The sequence below is a fragment of the Cupressus sempervirens genome, chromosome 10, assembly GCF_028749045.1.
Source record: "Cupressus sempervirens isolate cs-2001-9-10 chromosome 10, ASM2874904v1, whole genome shotgun sequence".
Taxonomy (NCBI): domain Eukaryota; kingdom Viridiplantae; phylum Streptophyta; class Pinopsida; order Cupressales; family Cupressaceae; genus Cupressus; species Cupressus sempervirens.
In genome coordinates this window covers 925,288,112-925,301,694 of record NC_143127.1, presented here as the reverse complement: position 1 = coordinate 925,301,694, position 13,583 = coordinate 925,288,112, and the positions used below count along the sequence as shown (strand labels likewise).

The window sequence follows — 13,583 nt, the reverse complement described above, 5'->3', positions numbered from 1 at the left end:
TTTTCTCCTTGAAAACATCAAAGTATTTATCCATTATGCTATCAAAATTCTCACCCATTTCTATAATGCACTTGTTAATCTGATACAAAACAAGCACATCCTTTCTCCATATGATTTTTCCTTTAGAAGTGAAAAACTTTTGAACATAGAAAAATAGACATGTCAAGAATGAACTAAATTTACAAGGATTGTTTCTAGATATCCTTATACTTTCAATTTTTTTGTTGAACTATTTCAACAATAAGTCTACAAGATCATATGATAGATTATTTTTCATGAATTTGAATGCCAAGTCTATTACTTCACACAACACACTATTGAGATCACTCAAACTATAAATCTTGTTTGCTATCACATATATGCAAAATTTCAGTTCTACATCTATTACACTACTAATCTGCATGCCTCTTCCATCACACTCAGCTAGGGTTTTCGTAGCTTTAGCTTTGGAGAGCATGGGAAGGTCTTTGATATGATGAATCGTCTTCTTAGTAGTCAAAACTAGTTTCTCAAGCCATAACTAACCATTGTGAACTTGGCTTAGGATGTATCTAATCCATTTGATTTCAAAACTTTAGGGTGGTTGGGGAATGTGGGTTAAACCCTTACCTTCCAAGTGCTTATGCTCAGGTTTAAGAACATAATTCACACATAATTCACCTAAGGAATCATCCATCTCTAGGTTTCCAATTTCTTGAATTCCACACTTAAAATGAGTTCAAATATTGTTAATGAGAAGTACCTTGGGAGGGATTTTTGATTGTGCTCTGTTCGGATCAAGGGTTTCCACAATTGATGGTACAAGTTTGAAATCTCGTGGTTTCCATTCAACTCCTCAGACAAACATTTCTAACACTTTCTTCTCCTTGCTACTTTTGCTTGATGCTTCCATGGCTACTCAGTAGGTTACGAAAAACTTCAAAAAAAATTACTGCAAATTCTACTCAAGATCACTTGATCACTCTGTAATTTTCTTGATCGTAATAACACTTCAAGGATTCAATTAAAAATGAATTCAATTTCCTACCTTTAGATAACATTTTTCCACTAATGTTTGATATGAAAGTAGCTATGTTAACATCATTATGCACAATAGGCTATCATCCACTATTTGTTTGGATCACTTGATGAATACTTGATAACTTAGTAACCAAACATGTGTGACTAGTTACTCTCGACCTTGCTTAGTAGAGTCCATGACCCAACCTTGCTTAGTGATAACTAAAAATAATCTTCTATGATCCCCTTGTATCTTGAATACTAATTTGGATCTTTGCCTCCTTTTAATTTTGGAACTATTTAGATGTGACCATGATAATGCAATTCTAGTTCTTACATAAGAACTTAGTTAGAAATGGTGGAGTCACGCACTTCTTAAGTGACATGACCATAATTTCTTGGACTATCTTCCTTGATGGATTTATGAATCCATTGCTGCCTCATTTTCTTTCTGATGTTATCCACTTTTGTTTTCTTTTCATCTTCAGTTCTACCTGTATTCATGCAATTCTTGGATAGATGGCCAAGTTCTGTACAAGTGAAACATCTTCTGGTGGTATCTCTCTTCCTTATGTGATGTTTAACATAGTTCATGCCAATGTGTCCATACTCTCCATAGTAATGACATTTTCACTAAGTGTTATAGTCCCAACCAAATAATGCTTTCACAATTTTCTCTATTGGATTGAATGACTTGGTTTTGTTGTTTGATTCCTTGTGACCTTGCTTCTTGCATTTCTGACATTTGCCTTCAAATTTTGGTTTCTCTTTGCATTCATTAGCCTTGTGACCATGCTAATTGAAATTATAATATTTACCATTGAATTTTTATTTTTCGTTACTCCAACATTTGTTTGATGTATGACCTATCTTACCACAGTGGTTGCAATTAGGTCTTTGATTCCTTTGAGCACCTTTTTTGGAGGATTCATCTTCTTCTTTGTATCCAATTCCTACTTTACCCTTTTTTCTATAGAGATTCTTCTCATTTAGTTGATTCAATTCACTCATGTATACTTGGGATCTCATCATTCTCTCATTGACATGCTTTTCAATGTTTAGGTATTTTTTCAATCTTTCACTGATTTTCTTTTCAGATCTCAACTCACTTCTCATTCTTTCATTGATTTGCCTTTTTGAATTTAGATCATTCCTTAATCTTTCATTGATCAATCTTTTACTCATGATTTCTTCATTTGCATTAGAGATTTGATCTATAAGATCTTCATGCTAAAGGGATTGGTTTTGGATCTCATCATTTGTTTTATCCATTTCTTCTCTCAGCTTGTTTCTTTGCTCCAAGATTTCACATAGCCTTAATGAATAAATTTCTTGTTCTATTTTGAGCTTTCTTATTTCTTCTTGCAGGGAACCATTCTTCTCTATGAGTTCTTTAACTGTATTATTTGTTTCATCTAAAAAACTTGAAAGGAAAAGATCTTCAATCTTTTCTTCAATGCACTAGTGATCATTCATCTGATTTGGAAGTTCCTTCTTTTCAGAGATTGAGAAAGTTGTTCCTTAGCTTTCTTGAGTTGTGCAATGGCCATTTCTAGATCTAGCTTTTCATTGTCAATTGCCTTATCAAGTTTGAATATCTTCGTTGTCCTTGATCTTTGCTCAAGCTGTCAAGCTTTATCCTAAGAACCACAAAGCTCTAATAGCAATTATTGAAAATATTCAAGACTAGGCTAGGTTACTAAGAGGGGACGGGTGAATCAGTAACTATAAAAATTTATCAAATTTTGATTTTAATTGTAATAACCTAATAATCATTTAATTCATTAATTTAGTTCTAACTACATGCATGAGAAACTAAAAAACATAAACATTCATGATAGATGAACACAATGATTTGGTGACCCAGAAACCTTCCATATAGAAAGTTAAACTGGGGTGGGGATGATACCCACAAAAATTCAATACTACAACATAAAGTTTTCCTATTAAGGCTTACAATGGTCACTTCAAATGATCAGCCCTATTAGGACCAATTAGGACTACTAGGTCCACCTTGTTAGAGGATTTAGAAACATACAATGAAGTATGCACTTGGTAAAGAGATTTGACAAAAGACAATTAAGTCTACCTTGTTAGAGGATGTTGGACTGATTCACCTTTTAGAATGAACTAGTAGATCTCTAGCTTACAACTAATTTGCTGATAGAGATTCTTTGAAGTACTAATCACATTTATGTGATAGATATGGCTGCTCCTCCTTTGCTAATATGGCCTTACAATACACTTTTTGTTGATTCACATTCGTATGCTTCTTACATACTCTTCATTTTCACTTTTCATCCATACACACATCTATGTCTTCATCCATATCTATCTAGATATGATACAATATATATATATATATATATATATATATCAATCTAATTGACAAAATTACAAAGTTGGCCAATATACAAGTTAACATCAATATCACAAAGTCAGCTCGAATGAAGACACTTAGGTTTTGAAGATTAACTTGGTGAAGTTCTAATACATGGTGTCCACTATTATTAGTCAGCATCATTATGCATTCAATAGAAGTGGAAGCTCAGTCCATACTAATCATCTAAGAGTAGTCTTAAACTCGATCTACACTGTCAACTTGATAGATACTGTGTAGTTTGGTAGAAATTGAATTCCACATTTACCTTAGCTAAACTTGGTAAACACTAGTCATCTCATCACTTAGTTAACACTAGGTTCACTTCACATAAACTGATGGCTCAGTAGAAATTGCAAAGGTTGGTAACCACTGAACTGCTCAGTAAGAACTATAGGACTTCACACTACCTGAATTTACTTGCTAACCACTAGAATTCTTAGTACAAACTATGAAGCTTGGCGGCTACTGAATTACATGGAAAACACTATAGACCATGAAATGAGTTGGGTAACCATACATAATTTGAATAAGTGTTGTCACTAATAACAAACCTGACTTAATGTCAATAGTGTGATGCCTTCTCTAAGCTTGCTTGATGAGCATGCTAAGTAATCTCATCATAGGTACCAAATATATATTTTTCTTTGTCTTTCTCTAAATTCAACAACAAATTAATGTAGCTAACAACAACATCATCACTCAACTCATAGCTCAAGGGATCTAAAAATGTCTCCTGAGGTTCCACTGCTTGAATATAAGTATGATCTATATCAACCAATATACATATATCCTCCTTGAATCTATCCATAGTTGCTAGTGAAATCCTAAATCTCTATTTCATCTTATTCTAAAAAACTCATGGTAATTTTAATTTTCCATTGTCTAATATCTTCTCTGCATGGTGCTTTATTTACACCTTTGTGATCTTCTCCACAATGCATCTATCACTATTCATTATATCTCTTACTGGTAAGTAGAGAAATTGTAATGCTCCACCAAGGGATCCAAAAGAAATAACCTAAATTTTGACTAAGTTTGATAGCATTTTTTTAAAAAAGAAAGTATAACATACACATCAAACACAAAGTAGCGGAAGCAATAACATACATAACAGGTTGCATTCCTTAAAGATCCCATGACATTGAATCACATTTAAAATCTAATATAAAACTAAGTCCATCATTTAATACATCCATAAGAAAGAATAATGAAAATTCCAATGTCCATAAAATATACAATTGTTCCGAATGCCTCTTGGAATATTAATTCAGAATGCTCATTCATCCGCTGTACATGTCACAGGGTATGAAAGGCTTAAAAGAATATACACAAGCAAGATAAATATACATTATCCTCTTCGAATCCATAATACACATGCAATAAAATAAATGAAACCATCCATCATACATAATAAATCCATACATCAAGAGATATACATCCATCATAAAATGATACAACATCTACCATATAATATAACCATCTATCACAATGATCCATGAATAGAATGAAGTTATCTACCAACAAGAATACTCCAGCCATGGTGTCTCGGACAGATCTCAATGGTAAGAGTAAAAAGCACTACCACTCGATCACATGCAACCCAAATGGTCCACTCCCACCATGCTGAGGAGATAGTCTCAAGTCCCAAATAGGATAACAAAACATATAACATAAATACTCTCTAAGTCCAGGAAATCCTATAAGTATGCTAACTCAAAGGTTCCTAAAATAGATTGACATCTAAACCTAGAGGCACCACAAATACACGTAGGTATCTACTATGCAAGCGGGAAAGTATCATCGCACAAGTCACGTCAAAGGTTACCCGAGCAATCCCTTAGGAATCTCGGGTCCCTTGTGATCCTGCAGCCACTAGTATCCTCTCGTACTGACAAGGCATACTACAGAATGCTAGGTCATAACCAAGCATTCTCTCTACCCCATCCTAGCCTATACTAGCACTCAAGGCATGGGAGAGAACATACAGTTATCTTATTAGGTTCATTTAAGTCAGTATTTAGGTGAGATGTTTTCACTTATTAAACCAAACAACTTACAATGAGTCATGCCCAGAGCCACTTTGGGTCTCTCGTCCTTCATTGCAAGCCACTTCCCAACACTACACATAGATAACCTACCCTAGGCTCATGACAACACAAATAAAATCACCTTAGTCCTATACAAGCGATTGAAAGCATCATAAATATAATTCACAATAATCACATCAATTCTCCACGAGCAACTAATAAGCATCAAATAATAATCATGATGATCACAACAGTTCTCTATCAGCAACTGAAGGCATCCATGATAAATCACAATATTCAAAGGTTATCCAACAAGCAACCAGAAAGTATCCCAATAATAAGTCACAATACTAATCGAAGACTCCAAAATGGTCAAGTCACACATGTCACAACATGACATCATCAAGAGCATAGCAATAACACTTCAATCCCATCAAGGCAACTAGAAAGCAACCCAAGTACAACTGATCGATGACTCAAAAACGGTTAAGTCAGGTAACTCAAATACATACACCATCAGCTTCTCACAAGGAAACCAGAAAGCAATAACAACTAGTAAAAACATCCATATCATAGAGCACTCCATCACATTACCATGGTCGGGTTAAGAAAGATTGAGACCAAATCATCATAACATCACATTCACAACCCCAAGCCTCTGCTAACAACCTAAACTAGTCAATACTAGAACCAACCCCAAAACCTCAAAACATATTGCATAAGAAAATACAACAGTATAGTACAATTCATAATTGGATACATTTTCAGAAAACACACTAGGGTTTAAGTTAAAGTTCAATTCACATTTCAATGTATGTTTCTAGTGTAGAAGTTTCTCATTATTACCCTTATGCTTAAACCCAATTATTTATTTATAAATATAAAATTACTCTTAGATTAAAAGTCAAATTTTCCATAACAAAAAGAATCTAAAATAATCTTTAACTTTAAAAAAAAAAAAATAATAATAATAATAATCAATAATGATTTAAATAAAATAACTACTATTTTATTAAAAACCATTATTTAACCTTTAATAATAATAACTCCTATTATTATTAAACATCATTCTTAATTAAGTTACTTAATGTTTTATTTTAAATAAAAATTACATTTATAATCATTATATAAATATTAATAAATTTTGACATTTAAATCTATCAATAATATTAATATGAAATTAATTTAAAACTTATAAAAAACTAATTTCAATCTAATATAAAAACGAATGCTAAAAGTATGGGTCGGCATCATGTATTATAGTTTTTAAAATAGTATACATAAAATAGCGATTTATTAAATTGCTGCCTGTAACTGCAGCACACAACTGCTGTCGTAGTCGGCCTGCATCAACAGGCACAACTGCACAGCAGTCGTCCTACCTTTAATAAAGGGCACGGGTAGGGGAAATTCATTTATTTATTATTATTATTATTATTTTTTAAATTTAATTTTATAAATAACAATTTCCATAGATATATATATATATATTTTAAATTTAATTATTGTATATTATTATTATTATTATTATTTTTAAATTAATATTTTATAAATTAAATACTCATTTCATAGAAAATGTATGCATACATACATGCATGCATGCATGCATACATACATACATACATACATACATACATATATATATATATATATATATATATATATATATATATATATATATATATATATATATATTTTTTTTAAATTTTTTTTTTTAAATATTTTTTTTAAATTTGATTTCTTGATTACTCTAGTAGAGAATGTATTTTTTTTTTTAACCATCCAAATTTAGAATTTCATTTTTAGATTCAACCCTTTCCCGATTAAATCATATGTTCTATGATTTAGAAACTTGGGATTTTATGATCTCTTTTCTAATCCCTACGTGTATAGAAGATTAATTGACAAGCATCTGTTAATTTTCAATATTGGAATGTTTAAGCTTTCATCATAGAGAATCTACAGGCACAAAGAAGACAGGAAATAGGAAAATTGCGTAAAGAAATCAATGATCACAAGACCCTACCTGATCCTAATGCTAATACGAAAACTCTGAAAAACTATGAGAGAATTCACTCCTCTTAATAACTTTCCTCTGAAAACTTTCCTAAAATTCTCCTTCTAAAACTTGCTGCCAAAAGATGTCTCCACAAAATTCCTGTCTCCAAAAATTCCTTCCCCAAATTCCCTCCCTCCAAAAATGAACCCCAAAGTTGTGATAAGAAGTTTTCTCCTCAAATCGGGGCACTAATTGTGCATTCACCCAAGAGGACTCTTTGCTCAACTGAGTTAACTCTAAAATTAACTCGTATTAATTCTTTGCTTTATCTTTTAATGAAACTTAAATGAATTATTAAATAACTTTATGTAATATTCCACTTAACTTCTATTTTAATCTTTATTACTTTTAATCGCATGCGCACTTTATGAAATTAAAATAACATTATTATTTCCACTTATTTTATCTTTTAATCTATTTATTTTATTTAATCTCATACACGCATCATGCAATCTTACAACTTTTTTAATAATTAATATCTTTCAACTTTTAATTTACTTTAGAAACTTAATTGATAAAATATTTAATTAATTTAAATAACAATAATATTTAGCATTTATTTAAAAATGAACTCTAAATATATTATTATTAAATTAAATAAATATTATCATGTTCTAAATTATCCTTAAACTTTTATCTCCAAATTTTAATTCTTTTATTTAATTAATTTCTCAATTAATTAAATATTTAAAGATATCATATTAATTCTCCATTAAATTAAATCATTAATTAGACTTAATTAATAGAAAATACATCAAGGACTCGTAAAGCAACATATGAAAACCCATCATAGAAAAACACATACTAAATAAATAAATAAAAGGTTATAATCACGAAATAACATCATTTGATGCATTCGGAGGGTACCTAACTCAGATACTTGTCCTAATTATCAATTAGGACAACTGGCTAAAGGGTTTAGGATTTGGACTTAAGAGTTTATCTCCCCTCTCTTACCACTGAGATAATGCGATAGGGTATGCTCATCCTGGCAATTCAGGGAAGTCGATACCCGGTACCTACAACCTGCATAAAATCCACACATGTATAGACACAATATTCTAAGCTAAACAGACAATGGCAGGAAGTGGTGCATTGTGTATATCTCGACTAGCAGGTGACTACAACTCCCTTCGTTAACCACATCAGAAACACCATACATAAGAAAACAAACACGCACACCATACACATGCAGTATGGGGTCAGTATCCATAAGAAAGCACATGTGATAATAAACCATCTAACTAATCATCACCGATAACTGAAAACATTGAATAATCATCATACATGCATGAAATAATAAACTAAGTCTGAGATAATATCTAAAAACCTGAAAGTAATGCTACAAAATATCAAGTATAAAACTGGCCTAAAAGAGTTTGGCAAGGATAACAAAAATGTGACTTAGGGGTAGGCACTATAGGAATCTCTTCAGTACATGGAAGAATATGTGATTTATCAATGATTGGAATCTAAAGACACAATTCTTTGTTCTCTTAGTCTTTTCTAAGTTTTCCAAGAGTTGCATCCTTATTATTTCACTCAAATTTACTTTCTCTTTCTCTACACAAGTATTGTATGCTACATATATAAATTTAGCTGAGAGCTCATCTATCTTAGAACTTGCACAAACTAAATAAGTCATAATTTTTCTAAGAAATCTCACATCATCTAGCTTGATGGAGTTCATTACCATATCCTTCCCATTGTATACTACCTTAGTATAACTTTCTACATTCTTCTTTAAAAATTTCTCACCTATGGGTACATTTCCTTCTATACTAAGACCGGTTACTTCATGTATAAGGTTGGCTGAAATGTTCACTACATTATCTTGCATCCACAGTCTTCCATCATCTATCCTACTCAATATGATTAGAGTCCATTAATCTATATCTAGCTCATGTTAGAAATGATATTTAAACGAGTCTAATTATTTTAAGTGTTCAAATTTGGGCATCATAGTTGTTGGTTCCTGACTTAGCAATTTTGTAAATAACCAAGAAACTAGATGAATGTATCTAAGGCTAGCAAATTCCTATGATGGATACACTTGACTGAAATCTTGGGTCAACAATAAGGCATAACTCCTTCACTTCACTCTTTGTAAGACCTAGGTTGGTTAACCTTGAGATTCTTATATATGGTACCAGTGCAATTAAAACATAAATCTAAACCTATTTACTACAGATGAAAACCCTTTTATCTCCTAATATTTATGCAATAACACATATCTACAATAGCTAAATGTAAATCTATGAATCTCACAAGCTGAGTGAGGGCATCCTTTTCAGCTCCTCAACATGAAATTGAAAAATGTTTGATTAATAATGTTGAATTCTACAAAACCCCTAATATGCAATAGTAAGAAGTAATGATCCTGTAGCTTACCAGTGCCTTATCTATTGGGAAATTCCATGAGTCAAACACATACATATCGATACTTGATACTTATTTATATATTCAGATATCTAATCTATCCATTCACCTTGTAAATAGACATCTATGTTCAATCTAAATCTCATTCTTACCTTATATCCTCATTAGTAAACTTGTAACCCTATTGATTTCCTTGAATTAATATTTACATAACCCCTTGAGTTATAAGAAATAATAAAACAACATACAGCCTTAACGGACTACAACTATGACCTAGGATCTTTTTTCAAAGATCATAAAACATTGAAAATTCACTGAGAAAGGAGACAAGATCTAAAATGAAAACTCAAACACTTGTTGTTCCTTGTATTGATTTCCTTGAAATAATACATTTATATGCCTGAATTCAAAACAAAGAAACACCTAATAGATCTGAACTATTTGTATTCATCTTCATTACTACTATACATATAAGAGAAATTTTTTGAAGGAAATGCGGTGTCATAGTGATGGGAACACATTAGAATTGGAACCAAAACATGGTATCATAGTAAGTGAGTGGTTTTTGTATAAAGACTAGAACCAATCCAACAATGGATAAGAGAAAGAAATATATAGGAGAATAGTGAATTCCAAAATTTGATCTTCATTTGACATGTGTCCACTTGGAAAACCTTCTCAACAAGCTAAAAACATCTCTCTAATATCTCCCCTCGACTGCAAAATCAAATCCCCATCATTTGGCCTCCGAAATGAAAAAATATCTCAAATATTTGATGAGAATCATAACTGATTTGATGCATGATCTTTACTTAAGGTAAAAATGAAAATCAATAAAATATGACTTCTAGAAGCTAAGAAAACCATTTAGAATCAATTTTCTTTACATTCAGACTTCAACAAGCCTTCATATCTACCTCCTATCTAATTTTGATGCTTCATGATGAATTATACCCATTCCACTGAGAATGCCCTGGAAAACACAAAAGTGCTTATAACTGAAACTGGTGAATACTTGCTCAAAAACTAACCCATTATTCAAAAAAATCAGCTTCTCGTACTTCTAATAGTAAACTACAATATCTATTTTGGACAAAAAATGCCCTAATATGGCCATTTTAAAATTAGGCTCCTAGACTAAATCAAAGCATTAAAAATTATATAGTTTAAACTACATAAAAACTTTTAAATTCATTTAATTCTTTCAAATTGCAAATTATGCATTTGAAATCTTTTTTGAATTTTCACTTTTATATTCAATATTTTCTACCCATGCCACTTGTCAACTTCTCATTTCCCATGAACCCTTTTGAAATATTTTTAATTTATTTATTTATTTATTTCTCCATCTCCATCTCCCGTAGCACCAAAGGGAACATGCTTTCTATCTTACACTCTTATGGGACTTCACATTAATATATTAATATTAACTCCTTAAATTTTTCATAACATCGGGAGCTTTGGAAATTTCCTTTATGTTCTCATGTTTGGAGTTTGCTTTACACCTTTATGACCCTGAACATAGCACCAAAGAGAGTTAAAATTTGTTTTACACTCTTATGACCCAAGAATATCATTGTGAGAATTAATATTTCAACTTCTAATCTCACAGGTTGAGCATAAGATCTGGCATCTTCAAACATGCCTTTATTGACTTCACGTGTCATTGCCATGTCGCTTCTACCTTCTTCAAAGCTTGGTTCAAAATTAACTGTAGTCTTTGTGCCCAACTGACTGACCATTGGCTCCATAGCAAAGCTTGCACTTCAAAAGCACTTGTCTTTTAGACATTAAGCTATGTGTGCATGGGTATATTTAAATAATAGAAACTTCTATCCCACAGCCAATGTGTGATAAGCTTTTTATCCCTACCTTGCTATCCTCCTGTCTAATGGCATCTTCTCATATCTATCACTAGCTTCATAGACATTGATATCTATTTGATTAAATCCACCCAAGCACATAAGGTTGTGCTTTTTCATTTCTTAAATTAGATTTTTTTTATTACCTCTCTTAGTGTGACAAATTGTTGAAAGGCGGCTCCTTCAACTTTGACTATGGTCCTCTTTTATATGTAATGTAGATTTATCCATTTTCTATGATGCCTCCCCTATTATCCTTCCTACTAGCTTCTTGATCAATCCATTTGGCTACTACAGGTCTTTGACCACTCCCTCTACCTTTGACCTACATGGGGTTCTTTTTTAACTTATGGCTTTGAATGTTGGTGACTTCCTTTTAATGCGTGGGTTCCTTTTGTCTAATGCTACTTTAAAAATGTGGATCTTGCCATTCAAATGTATAGCTTTTGCAAGAGCTTATTTTGCTCCTTTAGTCCACTCAAGAATTTTTTTGGCCCAGTACACTCACAGGAAACCATGCATTTTCCATGGTGAACCATCTCCAACTAAGAAGCATTCCATATAAGATCAATTGTTTTTTCTTTTCCAAGTTGTTCCTTCATGTAGATATGTTCTCGCTTATTAGATGCATGATCCATAAGAGTCTTATAAGCCCATTCCTAGGCAACTTATAGATTATCATAATTAGCTTTGTAGAAGTAGAAATTGTCTACAAGCTCCCTCCATATGACCAATTTTTCAAGGAAAGCATCTGCACTTTTGGGATGAGCTTTCCTAAATGCACAAGCCTCTAAAGCACATCATTGTGATGAAATCTAGCCATAATGCAAATAAGGAGATAGTCTTGATAAACCAGTCAGCTTTGAAGGATTAGTCTGATTATTAGAATAGTTTTTTAGCCTGGTTGTCAAAAATCCATTCTTTTCCTAAGCAAAACCTCCTTAGTTGCATCTTCTCTAGGTTCACACTAATGAATTTTAGGAACTTCTACTCCCTTCCTAAGAACATTATTAAGTAGAGTATCTCCAATCTATGTCCACAAGTGGCTCAGAGCACCATTTCTTATCGGGTCCTTTGATAGTAGGTAATTATACAAGGAACTCTAGAAGCTACTTTTGGATCTTTTCTCTTATGGTACGTGTACCATACTCTAGTTTTTCAGATGCTTTCCACACTAGCACAACATTGTGGGCATCTACCTCATGAAAAAAATACCCTCAAGTATTCATTTTCCATACTTGACCTATATGTAAAGGTGAGAAATCAATGACAAAATGAGGAGCACCACATCCTAGCAAAAAATTGGGAATGTTCTCCTCTGCTTTGCCTTGGATTCTCCATTTTTATATTTTTTTAGGCCATTTTTTTGAATTTAGTAGCTTGCCTCCAAGATACTGCGAACTAGAAAGAAGTCGTGAATTCTAGCTATGACTTCTATTATTATGTTCTCTATTAGAGATTAAATTTAACCCATCATTCCAGTCAAAAAGTCCATTTTCAATGCTCCCATTCCTATTACTAACATCACCTTTTTAATATCGTCATCGAAGATAGGGTGATCTACCTTGTATACAATCCATGAGATCATTGCTTTCCTAAAAACCATGCACTTGTGACCCAAAAAATAGATAGTGATGAAGGTCCTCAACCCTTGATGCTTGTACCCTCTCTTGACAAGTCAAACCTTTAGTTTGATATTCATTTCTTGAACAAATGTACACATTCTGATCGTTCTTTCCTATAATTTGATCTCAGAAAAAAAATTGGGAAGTTCATCTCTCTCCCCATCACCAATGCTAACTTACAATGTTGTTAGATCAAGACATTCTAATAAAAAAAAATCCATTCTAATTCCTTTTTAAATTATCTTAAAA

At 32.1% G+C, this 13,583-nt stretch overlaps 1 pseudogene; it reads right to left on the bottom strand.

Annotated features, from left to right (window-relative positions):
* Window positions 1-12,051: 12,051 nt before the first annotated feature.
* Window positions 12,052-13,254, bottom strand: LOC149537032 (deoxyribodipyrimidine photo-lyase pseudogene; annotated as a pseudogene).
* Between the last annotated feature and the right edge of the window lie 329 nt (window positions 13,255-13,583).